Here is a 22,321-nt window from a genome sequence, read left to right as displayed (position 1 = left end):
TTAGCAGACTACAATTGTTAAAATAATATGATAATAACAATTAAAAAGTAAGCATTTTCTCATGGCATTAAATCCCTTTAAAAATTACTATTTCTCCAGGAGAATAGGATGCCACCAAACAATGTATGCATAGCAGCCTGCCTAGTAAAACCAAGTGAATCCAGTGTTATGATTTCATTTTGAAAATGAGTCATGCACTCATTTCATGACGTGTGTGTTATGAAAATGTACAATCAGTCAAAATAAAAAAAAAGTCCCCTGCTCAGTGTTATCTTTCAATTGGTTTAATTTTGATGAAGAAGAGATAGGAGCATTAAAAACTAACCCATAGGGCTCCTGGTTTGTTCTGCTTCATTTTATTATTATTTGTATAATGGTAGCACTCAGAGGTCCTGGTCAGGATCAAGGTCCCACTGTGTGAAGTGCTGTATGAATGCAAGGTTCTAGCCCTGAGGGAAAAAAAAGGACATACAGTAAAATCTTGATTAAAATAAAAAAAAAAAAAGGAAAAAAAAAACCCCACTACCCTAAACCAGACTGCTCTGAGACTGCTACTCAAATCTCCAGGCTGAAGTAGTTCCTCTGACTATTTTTTTCTTCTTTTCATATCTGCATGGAGCATCAACAGCACGCCTAAGCCCTAGCCTCTCCACAGTGGTCCTGGTAGGCAAGAGATTCTTGGTGGCAATGAATAGAAGAGAACAAAGTCAGAGCTCAAGCAATCAAATTATTATATACTGATACAAAAGAAAAAACCCCAGCTATTAGAGACTGAAACCATGGCTACATTTACAGCACATGATCTCAACAATTATAAACCTTTGATATTTTGTATGTAGGAGTTAATAAAAGTATTAGAAAGAGGACCATGTCAAAGATTGAAACATATACATACATATATACATTACAGTGTTGTATATATATATTTACTGCAGACCTTGTTAAAGGAATGCAATCAAATAACACCAGATATTGCTTCAATCAAATAGATATTATTTATTTAACAGCAAAGGCAGAGAAGAGACAGAGCCATTAATTTAGGCTCACTTCTTGAATACAGGTTTTGTAAAAAACCCACATTTTGGAGTTCTGCTCTGTTGTTTTGTAACCCAAAAATTAATGGATGAAGTTTTTTAAGGCAGACAGCAGTACAAAGAACCACAGCAAAAAAAAAGTTCACCCAGTCCTGTTGATCTTTGTACTCTTCCTTTTCAGAGAAGGATGAACAGTATTTTATTGATAACTAATTATTGATAACAAATTCTTCAATTTCACAGTATGTACATATTTAAATAAACACATATACAAATAAACGTACAGTAAGTGACAAAAGGAAGCATGTGCCTTAAATTTTTTGCACTCATTCTGGTGGATGTGTCTAGAATGGAAGAACAGGTCTGAGCTCAAGCATAATATGCAAACACACGCGCGCACACACACACACACACTGTATTTACACACCCAACAATCACATACAACAATATATATATATTTTCTATAGGATGAGATTTTTGACTCTGTTCCAAATGGTTTATGCCACTTTAGATGGGTAAATCGGTCATGCTGTGTCTTTCATGAAAATTTTCCTCATAGTGAGTAAACCACAGCGTAACACAATCATAGAAGCTCCTTTACCATCCTCAGTCCTGTGGTCAGTACAGTCTTTGGTTTCTAAATGCACTGGACCAAGGGGAATAAAAGCAATTCAAGGCTTCCTTCCTTCACTAGGCTGGAAAAAACTGGGCATAAATTGCTTGTTCTCTTTGTTGGTATATGACTGCACACATGCATGGATCTCCATCACAAAACCAAATATGTATTTTTGCATTTTTGTCCAAACTCAGAAAGCTGAAAAATGAATCTTACCTGCCCTCAGTCTATATAAAAAAATCTATGCAGACCTCTTCCTTAATGTATGGAGTACCCAGGACTTTATTTTGAAAAATACACAAACACAATTCAAATACTCAATAAAAAAAGTGGAGTCTACATAGACATGGCCAATAATGTGCTGTATACTTTAAGAGATGCAAAAAATGTCTTCACATATGCTATTACGATTTATTAAGCAAATTCCTGACCCTAATAGCTAGTAAAAGCTTGCAAAGTGCAACTGGCTACTTTAATGACCGGAAACATAAACGCTGGTTCACAGAAAGTAATCTCCCAACCATCATAATGTGCAATAGATCTTTAAAAACATTAAACACTTGACCAGAGTGATCTCACCTGCTGTCGAATACTCTCTAAAATCCTTTTCTTGACTGGTCAATGAGAATGTTGTGGTGTAAAGATATGACTTGTATCAACATATTGGAGCCCTCATCATCAGGCTACATGCAGGAATAGACAATGCAGAATGCTTGGGTGTTGGTGATGGGTGACCTTCAGTGATCTGGTTAAGGAATACCCAAGGTGGTGTAGAAGGATTTTTGAGGAGATCCCAGTGAATTGTGAGATAACTGTCCATCTAGAGGTTATCTATATGAAGCCCTGCAAGGATTTATCTCACCCCTCCTTTTCAGAGACTACTGGATCTGTGGAGATAATTGCAATACCACAATTTTGCTGAACTTTCACCAGCCCCACTACCTCCATCTTAGCCTCTACAATCAATGTTATCACTCCAAAAGGGAACATAAAATTATGAAAAAAAGTTTAAGCTGATGCAAGGACCTGAGTAGCTAAAAGGCCACTGATAGCTGAACAAGATGCTTAAAATTTTTAAAGCAACCTCCTAAAGGGAAAAGTAAGTTAATGCAAAACACTGAAAGCAGCAATCAGTAATGTTGACTGTACCTTCAACAGAGGATATCCCCCCACTAGCTGATAATGGAGAACAATCTTGAGGCTGTATTAGATTCACTGATAGTCCTGACTACAGAGATAATTGTGGTAAGAAATGGTTGCACTTCTACTTTCCCAGGAGGCTGTGCCCATTCCTGTCAAAGGAAGATCTGGAAACTGTGATTCATGCTTTTATCATCTCCATGTTGCTAACTAGGGCTAAGGGCTCCACAGAAGTTTCATCTTGTGCAACACTCAGCAGCCCACCTCTTAAGCAGGAAAACCTGCCAAGAGATCATAATGGAAATCTGCACACTCTAATGGATTTCTGCATTCATTATCCAGATACAAATCAACTTCCTGGTCCTTATATTTAAGACCTTAACATTTTAGATACTGGCTTCTATCCAAGATCCACCAATGCAACTGTGCTTATTGAAAATGCTAAAGTGTATGGAACCCATGTTCAAATGCTCAGAAGTGTTTTCTGTATTAGGTTCCTGACTCTGGAAGGAAAATTTAACATACTTCAAGATGTAATGCAAATCACATCTTCTCACAAGCAAACCTTCCCATAATAGTACATCTTCAGGAGGAGTGACAGAGAGCGAAGGAAAAAGGAAGGAGAAATGGGAAGAAAAAAAAGGAAATAAAAGTATATGCTTCCAAAGTCTGTTAAACTTAAGCATAGCTATAGGTAGAATCTTTCTATAGACATCCATAATTTACTTTTGAGTATGAGAGTTATGGACGTATGACATGCACTTATGGAATTAGTGACACTTGAAAAATTTCTACCCAAAAAGCTTACAGTCTGAGGGTCCTCATATGATACGCTGGGCAGGAGCAAAAGCAAAGAGAGAGATGAGTTGGGATGGCAATAAAACTTACACAGCTGCAAGGAAAATAGGGTATCACTTATTTGTGTACCAGTACACCCACATACCCAACTCCTTTTTTGGCTACTGAAAGCTGATTTACCAAATGTTTTCTTTAAAGTAAACAAGGAAAGAAGGGGAAGAAGAATGAGGAAAAGAGAACAGAATATCAACTAACAAGAATTAGAACCTTAATTTTAGTGTTTTTACATGTATTTTGTTGCAGCATTAAGTTGCATATATTTTGAGCATAGCTATGAACTATCTGATCACAGGATCCACATTCTACCTAGTTCTAAGAATGTACTGTGAATATCTGCTGCGGCAGTTAATACTTACTTTGGTGTTTTTTCTAACATTTAGAGGAAAATGCACATCAAAATAAACACACATTTCTAGGTCTAAATGCCAGCATAAGTAATTACTATGAATCAAAATTATTTTATTGTATGTTGATTTTTTCAAGTTAATATGTTTTCCAAGCACACAGAAGAAAAGTTCTAGTGTTTAGAAAAGAGGGAGGATGCATCAAGATCCAAAATCACCAATTTTTCATCAGGATCAATGTTCCCCATTTCGAGCTTTTATTGATCTAAACTACTTATGTTCAAAGTAAAGAAATTTGAAACTGAGGATACGGAAAATTTTAATTCTGTTGCATTATAACAGTATGGTAGGCTTGTCAACCGGCTGGTTTCCAGCTAATCTGCCTAGTTTTATTCTAGCTCGTCCCAGCTCTGTCAGAGCTACATGGACACATTCATCAGTGCATAAGCAGTAGACAGTAGTCTGAAGTGGTCATTAAAAATATGCTGTGGTGGATTCTCTACACAAACTAGCAGGTGCTTTCTGTCCCATCAGGGGATGTGACTTTTTCCATGCTACTCTACATGTGAGTTTCACAAACACAGAGGCTCAGGGATGAGGCTCCAGTGGAATCATAAAACATTTGCTAGTCTGTCATTACTACCAACCTGGTTGTTAGTGGGGTGGGGTGCTCCATCTCCTTTCTGGCACTAGCCCCAAAACTGCTGACAGATTTATGTGAAGAAGAATGCATACGCACTTCTAGCTTTTTCCCAATGTGGTGAAGGTCTTCATTTTTTTCATATGGCTGGGCAGCCCCAAAGTGCAGCTAATACTGTCACATTAAGTGACTCCAATATTGTCAAGTTGAGAATACATAAAGCAGATAAACATTTTTGGAAATTCATCCAAATACTATTACAAGTTATTTGTGTAATGCAAACAGTAGGCTAGGCTATTAAGGTAGGGAAAAAGCCAGAGTATTTACCTCTAAGACCTTATAACCTAAGCGGCATGCAAAGAGCCTGGTCTTGGGAGATACTGAACTCATACATACTACAGTGATATGTTCTATATAACAGCCTAGGTTAGATTCCTAGAGCATCCTAAATTTACTCTGAGGAGGTGAGAGAAGGTTAGTGTCGGATCACATTTGATGCAAGGGATAAGACAAAGCCAAACTGTTAAGAGGTGTGAGAATTCAGAGCAGCAAATCTAAAAATATAATTTTGTGGAGTTTTTTAAGAGAGTACAGAACACTTGCTGAAAGGAGTAGTGAGTCCTGGATTTCATTAATTAGGTGTAAGCCAGGAAGACTGATGCGCCTGTATATTTTTAGGACTTTTCTTGGTTTTGATTGCTGTTTAAGAATCACTGCTCCCACAGTATCGTGCTAACTCCACTGAGTTTGGGATTATCTGGGGTGATAGCTGGGGAGATAGTCTCAGGCTTATGTATAAAGGAATGTCTTTCAGGTCCTGCTTTAGGCTCTGCCACCATTTGGCTAGGGCTGTCTAGATGGAGAAGACAGATACTAGTAAGCATTAATGTGAATTTATAACACTCTGGCTATGCTGCACAGGGACAGCCTTTAGTAGAAAGTAGAGTGGGTAGCACTAAACAGTACATACTAGGAATATCCGTACAAAAAGGTACTTGTTTAGACAGGAATGAAGACAGAGTACTTTCCTTGAAGAACTTATTAACTAAACAGCATATAAACAAAGAGCCCAGTCCTGTGAGGTTCCGTAGTTAGTGCTCTGTTAATTCACACCCTTGCTTACTGCATACTAACTTCTTGTATAGACAAGCAGAATTCAAGCCTTGCAAAACTGTGCATGGTTAAAGTGATCTCACATATCCTTTCTAATGGGACATCGTGCAGGTAGTGTCATCAATAGCCAAACTTTTAGGCTTTGGAGAGTTCCCTCTTACATTGCTGCTGCTTACAGGTCCTGCAGCCACACCTGATAAATTCCGCTGAGTGTGCTGGTAGTTCTGCCGCTACAAATGGCAATGGGGAGACTGGGAGACAGGAGTCATGGAAATATATTTTGCTCATGGCATCTCCTCACTGCCTAAGAGAACTTCCAGGTGTTGGGCGCTTACTTAACTGTTGGGTGCTGCCTTCCTCAGTGCACCAGCTAGCCTTCTTGGCTCCTACCATTAGACATTATGGGTTGATATTTTTCTGTGGGTGCAGCAGCAGCCAGAAATGCTCAGGCATGTCTGAGGGACCCCAGAGGAAAAGCTTCCCTTGCCTCTTCTAGAGCTGCCAGGCCTCATAAGATGGCACACACTGCAATGTCATTTAGTCTTAGAAAAATCTGCCTGGCCAATAAAACATTACCAGCTCGGAATTTCCTAGGTGTATCCAGTACAAGAGGTTCAAAATTATATTTCATAATTCACCAAACACATGAGCAATTTCTGGAATTGAACAGTTCTGTTCAGTCCTTTACTCTTTATAAATTTATGAGTGGGTTTGTGGCCTGTCACTAATAGGTCTCTAAATTAATAAGCTGATGTGTATTGCAACACTCTCTAGGGCAAGCTTCCTTCAAGCTTAGAGTCTAGTGACCTGCCTTATGTCATACTGTGGATTCACCCTTAGCAAAGGGCTGAATTTTCAGCTTGCCTTTCTTTCTGTGGTAGTTTACAATAAGTGAGCTTCTCGTTCCATGTCATCAGTTAATATTAAATGAGGAAAAAATAATAATCACTGTCTTCTAGCACTGAACAAGAAGATTAATCTCTTCTTTTAATGGAATTCTGGAAAGATGGGAAGAGACAATGGAGCTTTTTTGTTTTACAGAGTCTTTACAAGGAGGGCAAACACACGACCATTTAATTACGTACAGGCTGTAAACTCCATAGCTGCCCAGTGCCGAGTCAGGAGTCTTGGGTGTCAGGGCTGTGTACTTGCTTACCATCTCCAGTACAGTCAACTTAACAATACACCCGTAGAAGGATAGGAGGTTGCATTCGCCATGCCACAGCTGGGCCCATAGTATAGCACTGTGGCTGCCCAGAGGTTGCAGATATTCTAGGCACAGGCGTTGTACCCTGTACAAAGAGGCTAGCCCAGGCTAGTTTTTATACTGTTGTCATCTCTTCCTGCCCACCCAAGACATTTCTATGAACCTGTGGTCAAAGAAATGCCTAATCTCACTATGATAACAAGCAACAAAGAACTGAGAATTATGTTGCTAGCTCGTTGTGTAAATGTGCTTTTTAACTCTTAAAGAGCTTTGTGATCCCTGTCTGCAAACGGGTAAGTTACCTGCACCTTACACCCCGACATGCACCAAGCTGATGTGTGAAATGGGGTGAGGTGGTGCACGTTTGTCTTATCTGCACTGGAAGACTTATGTATTGTGGGTTTAACTGGCCTATGACGAGAACAACATGTGACTACATATAGTCACAAAAGTATATCAGGATATTTGTCATTTAAAAATGGTCAAAAAGATAAAAAATCAATTTGGGGGAGGAGGATTGTGGACAGAAATAATGGAGTAAGCATTGCAATACACCCATCTTCTTTGCATTTAACTGTTCAGTCACCACATCTCTAGAAGGAAAGCACACTTTAACACTTTAAATGAGACCTTCAGCTGGCATAAATCAGGAAGCATCTCTGAAATCAGTGGTTGCAAATGTGTGCATCAGCTATGCACCATGTTGCAGAGTTTTCATAATTTCTTGAAGACCAAATGATATGATCGTTGCGTATTATACAAGGATTATTTAGTAGGCAAAGGCTAGCTCTCTTGCTAAGCAGGAACCTATTACAGAGGGAATGCATTCATACATAGCAGTAAAGTGCCTGCAGTTCTGATTAAATAAAAAGAAAGGCACAAAATCATGGAAAATAATATTTCTGTAAAGCATAAAAGTAAGCCCAAGCTTTTTAACAATTTCTATAGGCATTCTATTAAACAGAACAACTGTATAAGTGAGAGAGAAAGAGAGGCAGGGACACACAGAGACAGAGGGGGAGAGAGAGACACAGACAGATAGAAAGGGAGAAAAATGTTTAGGATGCATGATGCAAAAAGTATTTTGGACAGGAGTAAAAATAAAGATCAGAGTTCAAATTAAACTGCTACACAGTCTCTATACATGATCTGCTCATTGTATATTTATTTTTTCTTGACTATTTAAAAACGATCATTAACACAGCTATTTTCACCTGACTTTCAAAAAAAAAAAAAGAAAAAAGAATACATGTAATCTTTTGCACTATCTCAACAGGCTGGGTTATATACTCTACATAGTTAAACACACAACGATGAAACATTTGTATAGGCTGCTCTCATTTCGCAGCTTCTCATTTTTACACGGAACACTTAGGTGTGCCAGAATCCTTTTCTTTTCTCCTTTGGCAAGAGGGCAAACAAGCAGTCATTTCAGAAACTGGTGCCAGTGCCACCTATGAGTCAGCATGATGTATTTAATGCTCCATTTGTTAGAGGCTAAGTACATTACCCCTACAGTGCCCTAACCTCTAATGGCTCCGTGCCAAGGAGCCCAAGTCTGGTCCTGAACCTGAATTACTACTCCACATTTTACTGCAGTGTCAGTTGTCTCTAATACATACATTAGATCTAGGCATCACAGTGCATCATTTTAGCATTAGAGTCTGGTATTATGAAATGTATCTTTTTCAGAATATTTCTCATTTCCCTGTAATGCATCAAAAATGGGAATGAAAAATTAGACATGAGTGTGAAGTGCAAAAATTTTATGTTTTCATCATTTTGTACTAAAGCTGGAGTAAAAATATAGGTGTTTGTAATATGGTGCACGAATCTGACATATAGCTCTTGATGTTCAGGGTTAAATTTAAATCTACATTGCCTGGTTACCAATCTCCGCAGTTGCACCCAGGCAGGACTAGGAAAGATTGATGATTGTGATTGTGAGATTAATCCTGTAATGTTTACAAGACTCCTGAGCTGAAACCTGGTTGGTCATATCATGCTATCCAGAGAAGGCCGCTTGGCTTGCCAGGGTAATTTCTTCTGATGCAGTAAATAACTAGGCATAATGAAAATACTCTGATGTATTCTACTGCCTGATTGATGCTCTGCATGCGATACGGCAAGCAGTGCACTTCCTATCACAAATTTACATATACAAACCAGCAGAAGAAGCATGATAATGTCAGCATCCTCCAGAAGCCCTAGGATGCTACACAATTTTATAGCAGTTATGAATTACTGTTGACCTTTCTGGCCTCTTATACCAGTATGCTAGACTCAAGCATATTGAAAGTCATCAGTCTGAAGCAGTCATTCTTTACATAATTATGGCTATTTGTGTGTGGGAGGATAGTGTATCTTTTATTGTTAAAAATTAGCATTAAAGAATATCACTGCTGTGATTCAATGGCCAATCTGTTTTAAGCATATATTTTAATAGAAACAGAGAAAAGCATGATTTGGATTCTGCAAACTATTTTTATAATCACAGCAATACCAAAACATGGACTTTTACAATTCAGTAGTTAATGAAAGAACATAGCTTGTGTCCTGGTTTCAACACAGTTGTTTTTTTGGGTTTTTTTTTTTTGTTTGTTTGTTTGTTTTGTTTTTAAAGCCGGCTAAAAGGTCTTAGCACTTAGCATTAACATTTAAACTAAACTTCTTGTTGGATTTTGCAAGTCTAAATTTAACAGGAAATATTCAGTAGTGGTATAAAAGTCTTTCAAGTACAAATATAGATTAAATCTTTGAAATCATGTAGATGCATTAGTTAAAGGAGCTTCCATATTTCATACTAAATATTTGAATAATCAGGCTTTCAGAACATCACTAAAACACAGCTCCTTATTATCATTTGCATTTTAATGTCCTTAAAATTATTACACTAAGGGAAATGTTTTTGATACATTACAGCATTTCCTCTAAATGTGTGATTATGTTAATGGGTTTTCAATCAGGATCCTAGCCTGACACCATAGGAAAATTTATGCAAAGTTCATACCCTGTCAGGGCCTTTAATCAGGACCATTTATTAGACCCCTGCCTTCTTTGATGGTTGCTGCTCCCTTTATTAAATATACTGACTTGGCCATCTGAAGAAAAGGACAATAAAAGGTTACTGGGGATGAAAGCATGAATGCTATTTGCTCATGTTTCCTTTACAGACACTTCTTAAATAATTAAGGAAGGGCTTTCTTTGGCCTTTTAGGCTTTTGAAGTGCATATCAAACATAACACTTAGTTCTTGTTTTTATGGAATGTTTAATGCACAGATTTAGGCTTAAGCACAAGTAAACTAACTTAGAGGTTGCTAATAGAATTAATTTAAATAATTTGCACAAGAATCACAGCAGTCACATATGTCGACTGACTAGTCAAGCTGTATTTAACTAAGGCAATTAAACTTACGGTAATTTGGGAGAAATATTAAAAACAATGGCTTTCCCCCCCTTCTTTTTCCTTTACACTGGTCATTTTTCTAGCTTCTTTCTAGGCAAACCTTAGCATAGCCAAGGCATCGCTGAATCTGATAAACCAGCTTTCAGTATGAGAACTGTTTCCTAGAGCCTTCAACGTGTATGTTAGTTACTTTATAAAATTAGTTAATACACTGCTTAAGGATTTATAGGAGGGTTGAAACTAGCATGAGTGACACTATTTTTTCCCCTGGATCACATGCAGAGAAAAACACAACAAACAGCAGATCTAACTAAGTAGTATTGACAACCTGGGGTTTGGATACAAATTCAATATGAGAAAACAGACTCACTTCAATGAAATACAAATAAACAACGAATTCTGTTTTAACATGTCTAAATAGGTAGTAGGTGACTGACAGGCTTGGGTCTCATAGGAAAGCCATTAGTAGAGCATTTGATAGGAAAACGTTTGATTTGAATGCAAGTTGCGTTTCCCCTCAGGGGGTGATCTGAGTGGTATACTGGGGATTCACAGGCGCCCTTTTCACTAGAAAATGCCTGCTGGGCTGTATCTTGGTAAATGAAATTTGTAGGATCCCCTAATACTAACAAGTATGTAACTATATCATCTATTTAGAAGGCATGCTAATTATATTGGTTCACTGATGTTCATTTTCTCATTCTGCAAAAATATATTAAAAAGTTTTAATAATGAGCACCTGGGTCAATTCTGTGTCCAGCCTAGAAAAAAAAATAATCCTTCATTAGTTTAATTATCAATATTTATTGCTCTGAAAAAAAGGAATTCATTATTTTTCCCCACAAGCAATTGGTAAATGTTCAGTGAAAAGATAGGATTACAGCAAGAAATTAGTTACATAAATGCTACTGACCTGATCTAGAGTAAAGTTTTAAGCTAAGAAACTTTAAACTGAACTGTTATCTGGAATTTTTTGCCAGAAACTGAATTACCAAACAGAAACAGTATCCTAAGTATTATCATGGCCATCATAAGTATTCATATAATGAATAATCTCTAACAAGTTATTCAGATGAAAACCAGCACATCCTTATTAGTGTTTAGGTGCCTACATGCCTTTGTGTACATGTCTTTAGATGGCAGATGCTTTTGCAACAAATGAAATCGGTATCTAAATTGCACAGCAAAAAATAGTGGTATATTTTAGAAAATGAAGGGAGATTTGGCTGTTTTCTCACATCAGAATGTTATAGAAAAACAGTTTAAGGTGTTATTTTATATGCTAATATGTGACCACCCATACCCCCTTTACATTTCAATTTGTTTCAATCACAAAGCAAGAATATTCAAAGATTACGGGGCCAGGCACAAAATAAATGAACAAGGCACTAAGGAGTTAATGTTCAGAGATGAAGCTTGGAGTTAGGGATTGTTTATGATGCAAAAAATGCTGCTGAGGGTAATCTTAGTAAAACAACCCTTCAAAATTAGTATTACATTTAATTGCATGCATGTGTTTCTGATATATCTCATCAGTGTTAAGCATCATTTTATCTTTCTGTTTGTCCACACAAAGAAGCAGGCAGACTAAATGAACCCGGTAATGCCTGATAGTTTGAAAGCAGAGAATGCACGGTATGCAGCTTAAAGCACATCAAAGAAAATGTAACAGGACCTCAGTATGTCTTCCTATTAGAAAATGCGTTGTTATTAAGTAGAAATACTGTTTCTGGTATTTATGCAATTTAGTAGATCAGAAGATACCTTTCAGAATTAGTAAAAAAAATAAAATCCCAAAACATTTTCCCTTTCAGTGTAGTAGACAAATGAAAAAAGAAATTTTATACTTCCCTGAATAAGGAAAGCAGGAGAATATTAATTCATGTAAAACACAGTTTATTAGTTTATGCTGTAATAAGCTATCCTGACTAGCTAAATGGACCAGGTGTAAGGACATTAAAGGGTATAAGGTGGCTTCTGAACATATAAGAATATATAAAGCATTATATAAATATATATCTGTATTTGTCTATATTGCTCATGCGCATGCACACACATTCTGCATATGTTAGGCCTTTCTGAGAAACAGGCAAACAATATAGATGAAAATCAGCATCTGCGAAAGGCAGCAATCCCATGATTCCATCTGAGCCAATCACTTAACATATCATTCATAATGCTAGCCTGCTCCCATCATCCTCACCCTGTCACTGGCATCTTTCTTCATTTTCTTCTGCTTCTCAGTTCCAAGAAAGTGGAACCACTGTATCATTTACTGTCCACAACCTAAGCTGCTGATTTAAAGGCTGATTTTTTGTTTTCCATAATGTCATATAACTATCCTTTCTGCTTTCTATAAAAGTTTAAGTTCAGGAAGATCTCAGGTAATTTTAACACTGAAAACTGCAAGGACTTCAATTTTTGCCTTTTCTCTCCCACAATCTCTTTCTTTCATTACAAATTTTATAATTACAAGCTCTTAAAAAATCTGATATGCAGTTTCCCCCCCTCTTTCTTTTTTTTTTTTTGTCTTACAGGGTTATACAACTAAGTCATGTAGGAAAACTTAACTAGTAGCTTTTATTTATGCTGAAGAAAATGTCTAAATTCATAAAAAAATGCTGCTATCACTTTTTTCTCTAATGACAAGACACATGACATTTATTAAGCATATCCCCAAAATGTTGATAGTTATATTGCCTTTATTAATGATTCCTAAAAGCAAATATAGTGGGGGGGTTTTCCTCCTGTTTTTTCATTATTATTTTTATTATTATTATTATTGTTACAGTGGACAGTGATGACTCTGTGTCTTAAAACCTAATCACTAGTGCCTATTAAATTTGGGTTTCATATGTTGCTGGAGGTAGAACTGATTATCATAGTGAATGAAATACTTGTTTGGCGTATTCCCAGAGGGCAAAAAGTCATTCTTCAAGGTGATGCATCTCATTTGAGGAATACATTAACAATTGAAGGCAGTTAAAAATACATGTGAACTCCCAGTGAGGCAAATCTGAGGTTGACCACATATATTTACTGACTGACTCTTGCCTCATTCAGGGGAGAAAACTGTGATATGGAAGGCTGGTTTCTGCAACACATGAGACCTTAATTTACAACTCTAATGTGGCAAGTAGATGATAGCTGCTTAGAAAATATTTAGGATTTAACGCTCTGCATGGGTTTTAGATGCCTTTTGTATCTTCGAAGGTTAAAGAAAAAGTATGAGAAAAGATAAGGCTCAACAGCATTAAAGGTCAAGTTTGTGATAGAAATTAACTTCTTATTTCAAGGTTGCTTGATAAAATAAAGAATAAGACAGATGCGGTTTTGAAACCATGCTGAGATCCACAGTGAAAAGTTTTATATAATAGAAAACAGGAGACAGGCTACATAAAGGCTAATATTATTGCTATGAAAGGCCAGGTTACAGAATCATTGCATTAATTGCAGCAGCACCCTGAATGGATAGAGTGATACAGAGGATATCCTATACGATGATGAAACATATTACTGTAACAAATGTTATTTTTCCTCTAAATTAACTTTCAAAACATTTGATATTTTAGTGGAAAGTAAAGTAGAAATAGAAACAAAGTCAGGGTACCTAAACTGCTCAGGTAGGGTTGAACACTAACCATTTGAAATATGATATGTAAAGCAACAATGTGTAATAAAACACAAAACAAAACAATGCAGTATTTGAGATTTTTTTGTCATCAAATTAAAAGTTATATTCTACCATGTAGCTTTAATTTATTTGGAAAAAAGTTATTTTTCAAAAGGTATAAATATTATCCTTTTGATTCACAAAGAAGCACTACCAAATTATCAACCTGTCTTCCAGCAAGTGGAGTCAGACAAACATGAAAGGAAAAATAGAGGTAGATCAGGCTGGAATGTCTTTCATTCCCAAATAGTATCTTCCTCCAAATTCAAGAAATGGTATTTTTTATTGCACAATATATTAATATACGAATACATTCATATATTACACTCCCTTATGCAACCACCATCAGAGTGAGAACGTGTGTATCTTTCTGAGCTAGGCTAATATAACAGACATATATGTTACTATCAAAAAAGTTTCAAGACAGAAACCAAGCACTGATATGCTCCCCCTGCCCCCCAAATGTTGGCACCTAAATTCTGACTAGTAGTATGACAGCAGTTCTGTGCCATAGCCCAAGCCATCTTCAGTTACCAGGTATATTATGGCTGAAACCTCTTGAGATCAGCTCCTTGGTATAGTGAAGATATCATGACATTTTACTGCAGTCTATCAACCCGTACTTTTCTTGAAACACTGTTAGAACTGATGTGAGATGTCAGAATATCCATTTTCCAAGGCAGCAGCTGAAGGCATGCTGGAAGGTAGGGAAACAGAGAAACAGGATAAGGATGAAAAGGGACAGAATTTTGTCAGAGAACACCCCTCTCACAAAAGGAATCCTTTACGCAGCCCATAATCCAAATTGTTACACAAGAAGTCTTGCACAGGGAGCTCTGTCTGTAAGTTTGATTAGCCAGACATGTGAAAAGGAACTTAAGCATTTAGTGAGAAATTCCTGAAAGGGGCTGTTGGAGAATCAGGAGATGTGGTAGCAAGAAAGCAAAACCACAGCTGTGCCTTTGGGGAGAGTGAAAGCCTTCCTCACTCGTACCAGCAGCTTGCTGAAAGCCAAGGGTAGGTTTGGTTAAAATTGCCATCTCATTGTGGAGTTGCAGATCTAATAAGCACCTAAACTGGAACCACAGAATCCAGAGGCCATAAAGGACCATTGCAGAGAGGCATGGGCCACAGGGTCAGTGAGCTTTACTCATATGTTGGAAGTATGCACGTTTCTTAAAAGGATGTATGACCTTGCCTTCAAGACTCCAATGGTAAATCTACCATATATTTTGATGTTTAAATGTTTTCATGATTTAGAATTATTCTGAGAGAGATTAAAGCTCCACTCAGTTTATTTTACAAAATGAATGAGGAGCCTTAACCCTTGGATCTTAACACCTGTTTCCTCTTTCTTCCCCCAAATCACTTTTTATATTCTTTTCATCTCTCTCTCTACTGTTTTCTATGTCCTTCCTGAAGTCTGGGTGGATACATATCCTATTCACAGTCTTAGTGTGCTATGTATGGAGGGAAAATGATGTCCACACTGCTACCTGGTATTGACTTTATTTTCATACCAAGGGGACACGTGAGCCATGGAGGCAGATCCTGCAGAATGAGCTTGTGATCAGCAGTTGTCTCTGACTGACCCATTATTATGTTTCTTTGCTGAGTTACTGCTGTCCGGTATTATCCAATCCTTTAACCAGAGCCTACCTTTTTCTCATTTTCTGATATATCATGTTTTATTGTGTTGTATTAGAAAGTGCAAAACAGTACCCATTTTAACAAGCCATTGAAGTCACTCTGTAAAAGTGAGATGTCATCATCATTTATTGCCTCACCAACTTTTGTGTCATCTGCAAGCTGGAAAGACGTGATATTGGCATCTACATTCTTAATAAAGAGGTTGGCTCACACTGGATCAAGATTTGAAGCTCAGGGACTGACGGAAAAAGTCCCTTCATCGTATCTGACCAAAACCAACTAATTTCTGCGATCTGTCCATACGCCAAATTTGTATGGCCTGTTAACCCCATAGAGCTCAGGCTTTTTAACCATAATATCTTTTAGGAATAAGTCAGTTGGCTGGAAGAAGTCCTTGCTACCTGCATAATGTTTTCATCACTGAAGTCTTTAATCCCATTAAAAGACTCAAACAAAACCCCCATACAACTTGATGACAATCACTATCTTTCAGAAAGTAATGCTGAGTGGCATTGACTATATTTTTGCCACTTCTTATAATTATATTTCTACCTACTTTGTGAGTAATGGCTTAAATTATCTGTTCCATTTTTTACTTAAAATTAACATCATTCTGTCCTGTTAGTAACACCCTGGTTAATATTCTGTAATCTTTGAAATATTTGGAAATTGTTTACAGTCTTCTAGTCCCTTGGAATTTGCCCTGTTTTCCATTTCTTTATGGTTAAGATTTATGGTTTAGAGAGATTCTAGGTAGTTCCTGAGTGTAAGATATCTTGGCCAGTTAACTTAAAAATGTTTAATTCCAGCAAAAACCTTTGCTACAGAGGGTAAAGTTTCAATTACAACAGCATCGCATGGGACAGATACATCTCTCTGTTTTATTTCAAATAAAGAACAGAAATATCTGATGAACATTCCTGTCTTTATACATTAGTATTTGATCAAACAAACCTAGCAGTGAACCTATACATGTTACCAGTAAGATTTTTAAAGCATTCTTACAACTTTTAATTCTATGAGCAATTGATATTTCATTGAAACCTTTGACTTTCCTTTACTTCTCATACAGGTTTTAACTTGCAGCTTATATCCACTTCCATTTGCTTTCCCATTTTTCTTTCCATCACATACTATCATTTGTTTTATTGCTTTGCCTATAGCAGCTTAAAGCCAAGAAATCCAATATAACATTTTTTTCTTGTCTCTCAAGTCCTAATTTAATTGATATCTATCAAGATATCCTTGAGAAATTTTCACCTGTTAACACTTCATAAGTTAAATGTGCATGCCAGTCCTACTAACAGTTATTGTAGATTTGACCAACAGTCATCGTAGATTTGAGAAAATCAGCTGCTTTAATATAATGATGATTATAGTGGTCACCAATAGTGCTGCATTTGCATTTTGAGAATATTAAAGTCAGAAAATCACTTTATTTATCAAAAAAGATCTTAGAATCATAGAATCATAGCATATCTTGAGTTGGAAGGGACCCATAAGGATTATCGAGTCCAACTCCCTGCTCCTCACAGGAGGAGGTGCACCTTCAGATGCCTGATATCAAGTCATCCATCTTTGATGAAACAGTTTCTCTATTATATTTAGAAACTCTCAGATAGCTTTAAAATTGGCTGCATGAAATGAAAATCAAAAAACCGTGTTACATTTTAATGAAACAATTTTTCCTACTAGTGAATGCCTATGGAGCCCTTCATGGTGCTTCCTGGTGTGAACAGGTGTTTTGTGTCAGATCCCCACCTGCAACACCATCAAAACCTTGTAGCAGGCACAACTTAAAGCCATAAACACCAAAGGCTTTGTGATTTTGAGTAGTATCTGACCCAACTTATCTCTGAGGTAATGTGTCATCACATGCATTCTGTTACATTCTATCCCCACAAAATTGGTTTTAACTGCTAGTTTTAATTGTCCATTCATATGACAAATCCTATCAAGTTTAAGTAAACTACTTCTTATTTCTTCTTCTTATCTTCTCTCATTAATAAATACTCAATAGAAATGCCTCTGTGTTTGGATGTATCATATGTGCAATACCAAGATAAAGTCCTGGACATGTATGTTTTGTATCAGTGGTGGTCTCTAGTTTTGGAAGCCTTCTACTTGGAATTAAGAGAAAAATTTTGTGGACTCTGACTAAATCACTTCTTCTTGCAGGTGAACTATTACATGTTATTTTTAAATTAAGCTAAACAATTATGTTTAATTCCTAAGACACTTAAAATCAGTTTAATATTCAAACATTCATCCATTCTCCCTTTTAACCCATATTCTACCAGAGATGTCTTTCTGCTTACACATCACCCTGGTGTCCATTCACCTTACATTATGCTCTCTGCTCCTCACTTGTTTTACCATGCTCATCTTCCCAGGAAGGATATATCCAGAGGAAGGAAGACTGAGAGCTTCATCACTGTCTCTACTGAAGGCAGACTTTTGCAGCAAACTTGTATCTCATAACACTGTTTTAAAGCATAAATATGTCTTTGCCATCTACAATTTGACTCAGGGGCTGCTGCACCACTTTCTGCAGAGGGTTACTTAAAAAAAAAAAGCTTTCTTCTGAAACTGCTGCGTATTTTGTTTGCCACTTCAAAAATGTAATCCCTACTGTTACAATAAAGGTTTATATGACTATCCTTTTCTATCCTCCATATGCTAAAGTACTTGTGTGTGTATGGGTGTCTGTGTGCAGGTTGCAAGCTTTCACAGATGACAATTTCACATGTCATAAACATTCCTATCCCATAATGCCTGATCTATGACTGTCCCAAAAAGATACACTCCTGCCAACTTCTTCAAAGCTGCCACATGTTCAGAGAACGCTCACCGTTCTAGCTGATTTCCCTAGTGTAGTTTGTATCATTCTGCAATAATGTTTGTTCTAAGAACAATATATCTCCTCAAAACATCAAGCTTTTAACCCAGTTTTTGTGGTGTCTGTCAATAGTCAGTCAACTTTTCCCCTAACCCTTGTCACAGACACTACCTTATGTTTTTCTTCAGTAGAAATTCATGAGAAAACAAGCCTTGAAGTTTTTTGTTTTTACCAAATAAAGCTATTTTCATTGTTTTTCTTTCAGACAGGTTGATTCTTCCTTTTGTAGACTGTCCCTGATGTGATTCTTTGGGGGGCAAAAAACCTCCCAAATCTGCAGAGCTCTTAACTGATTCAGATCAATGCTGGACTCCTCACCAGCTATTCCATTTTGTATATGGAGGGGAATCTTAAATCTCCCACTGAGTGTTCCTTAGCAAAATGCTAACTTAACAGAGAGTTGTTCCTAGGAGAGATCCAACATAATTCAAGCACAGGAAAACAGCTCTGGACACAGCTATGTAAACACAGCCTGACTTAATTAGAAGCATCACAAGTTGCAGCAAACTTTAATTTCTAGATTTGCAGTGTTCCCAATAACTCAAGCACTGGCAGGAGCACAGACACAAATTCCACCTAATACGTTCCTTCAGTTTCACCCAACGGTTTCCTAAACCAAACTCTTTCATCATGTATCTCCCTGGAAATGCAAATTGTTTTTCTCCCTTTAGATCCCTAAAGAACGTTCACCCAGCCTCTCTCCCTCTTTCCCTCTTCCTAAGCACTCCTGTCTGTCTTAGCCAAAGTCTGCACACAGACCTTTAGGGATTTTAGAACCAAGAGTAATTAATTTACATTTGATTGTTTTGAAATCCATCAGAAATTCACATATTGTGTTTGTGATACAAATATACAAGAGAAAATCTGAAAAGGCTATGAAGTATCTGCATACAAGCTAACAGCACTCTGATTTTGAAGTATGCTGAGGTTCAGATGTCTTGGTTGTACTTGTGACTTAAAAATACCATCTCATGGGTGGCATGACAAGAACTGTCTCTAAACAGGCTGGAAAGCCTTATTCAGATTGAAGATCTCAGAAGGACCTTGTCCATTCCACCCATCAAATTCCCTCCAGTGTTTTTGTATAAATCTTTAAATTCCACATGCAGAAATTACAAATACTCCAGATATAATGTTGCACAAACATCATATGCTGTTTGGGATGTCAAAGTTCCTGTTGCACAAGCCCACCCACTCTCAGTATTATGTTCATACTTAGGGCTTCACAGGTCTTCCACTTCAGGTGAATAAGCTGCCCTAAAGCCTTGAGATAAGAGACGCCTATTTTTATCCTTTGAAAATTGTAAATTGCCCCAAAAGTTTACTTATGTAGAGTATGAATACCAGTGTCATACCTGATGTACATGTGAACACATATTTTTTTTCCTATAAGGGAACTTACTTTAGCATGAAACCTACTGTTTCATTATCCCATGCAGTCTGGACTTTGTTTTTTATTATTGGCTGTATCCTTTTAGAAGCTGAACAGATCAAGAGGCATAGCTAAAATAATTCTGCCAAATGTGGGGAAAGATTAATCCTTTTTCATAAGAAAAGAGATGGCAACTTTACCTAGGAAAAGGCGCAATCCCAGACCACGACATTTCTGGTGAAACAACCCTAATCATTTTTTATGAACGGAGCTTTTTTATTTGATAGTAATAAAAAAACCAATTAGAAATAAAATCTTGGTCTCCTCACAGACTAGATGTGACAGGCTAGATAGGTAATATTTATACTACACATGCGCAAGCACTGACAGTCTTTCATAAGGCATTCTGGATATTTTACAACAGACCTATTATTTGCAAAATAATTTGCAATTTTGAATCATATATTCCTATTTATAACAGTTTTTTGTGCACACACTGGCAAAATCTTGATAAGCAACCCACTGTAAAACTTATAAGTGTAAAAAGAAATATTTCTCTTCGTACAGATTCAATAAATAGACTAGCATTTCTTCCCACTGTTGAATATTGTGATTAATGCTAAAGTATTCTGGGTAATCGTGAAGGTGAAAAATCTGAAGCTTTGCAGCATTGCAAATTACTTAAGAATAATTCAACTTGAGTAAATTATCCATATGTTATTTTCAAATGACAAAGATATCCAAATCGTCTGCAACACTGACATCTTTAATGAGTCAAGGTTATTCTACCATTTAGCTTACATGTGAAAATCAATAGATAAGCTTTCTCTTTAGCTTTCAGTCAAGTTCAGACATGTTAGAAGCTGGGGGACTTAAAGTTTATTTGTGGTCCTATCATATACAATAAAAATCTCAAGAGGGTTATTCTGATTTTACCTTTTCTTGACCTCAAAGTTTTACTAGTTTGAGGTTTTAGGATGTCAAATATATGTCACACCCGACCTTCTGTTGTCAAACAGTTTTCCAGATATTGTACGTAAACTTGTCTTTTAAGGTGAGTAGTAACACATTTTCCACGTCTTGTGGTATGAAATGAAATGCAGATTTTTGATATAGCTGATATAGCTGTGCAAGTTCATATTTGGAACAGGGGCACAAAATGCATAGCTTAAACATATAAGAACTACTTTTGGTTTTTTTTGTTTTTTTTTTTTTTTTTCCCCTTGCTCAGTGAAAGGAGATACTATATACTCCTTTTAAGACCTTAATCTTGACAGAGCCCATCCTTCACCATTGGTAATGCTGCTTCAGTATATCCCATAGAAAAGGAGTTGCATGCCACTAGCTGGTCTGCCATCCTATGTTTGAATCTTCTCAGCTTAGCAGTAAGAAGTACCTTCCCTAGCCTGCGGGGAATCCTTGGTTTCTGAAAAGGATGGAAGACATTCCCTATGAATGACTCTTCATAAAGAATATACTTTTTGGGAAGAGCAGAAATGTACGTAAGTGCATCCTGGCAAGAATACAGCTTATTTATACTTCTAGTAGCTACGGATGTAATGCAACCAACCAACCATTGTATATTTGCAACCAGCTACTACCAGCCTGCTCTTCTTGGAAGCAAAAGAGAACAAATATCAAAGATAGTTAACAAACTCTCCTTTGACACACACAGAAGTCCAATCAGTATATATATAAAAAAGCACGATTCAAAAGATTCAAAAGATGTAGACTACTGTCAAATTTTAATCCCACGGTTCAGACCAAGATAATTGAAAATGTAAGGGAAAAAACACTGTTTGTCAGCTGGTGCATTCTAAATCATGTGTCATACACAGACTACACTTTGGCTCTGGTTGATGTCCCTCTCTTGCTCATACACAAAAGGAGGACACCTGTTATTCAGTCCTGTACATTCTTGGGTTTTTTCAGGTTGTTTTTATTTGTTTGTTTTTAATTTTCCTCTATCAGCTAGGCAGTAACAATAAGGCTCAAATGATGCCTTTCCACTGCTTTTTCTCTCTTAACTAGCTTCATTAGTTTATTTCTCTATACATACTCTTGACCTGTCTTTCATTACAATGTCCACCCAGATCATTCACGTCTCTCCTCTGGCTTTTCATCCTAGTAAATATCATCATAAATGGCATCCTATCCAGACACTTCTGGAGATCTAAAGAAATGACCATAAAAGCATTTATAAAACTTTCTGGTAGTTCTTTCCCTTATCTTTTTCTTTATTACTGTATTTTCATTTCTGTTCCTTTCAACAAGCTCACTTCTGCAGTTAATATCCTTTGTTTGACAGCTTTGGTCATTTTCCACCATTCTGACCTAAGCCAGAATTAGTAGCATGACAGTGGTCAG

The sequence above is a fragment of the Pelecanus crispus genome, chromosome 2, assembly GCF_030463565.1.
Source record: "Pelecanus crispus isolate bPelCri1 chromosome 2, bPelCri1.pri, whole genome shotgun sequence".
NCBI lineage: Eukaryota > Metazoa > Chordata > Aves > Pelecaniformes > Pelecanidae > Pelecanus > Pelecanus crispus.
Note: the sequence above shows the minus strand (reverse complement) of the source record.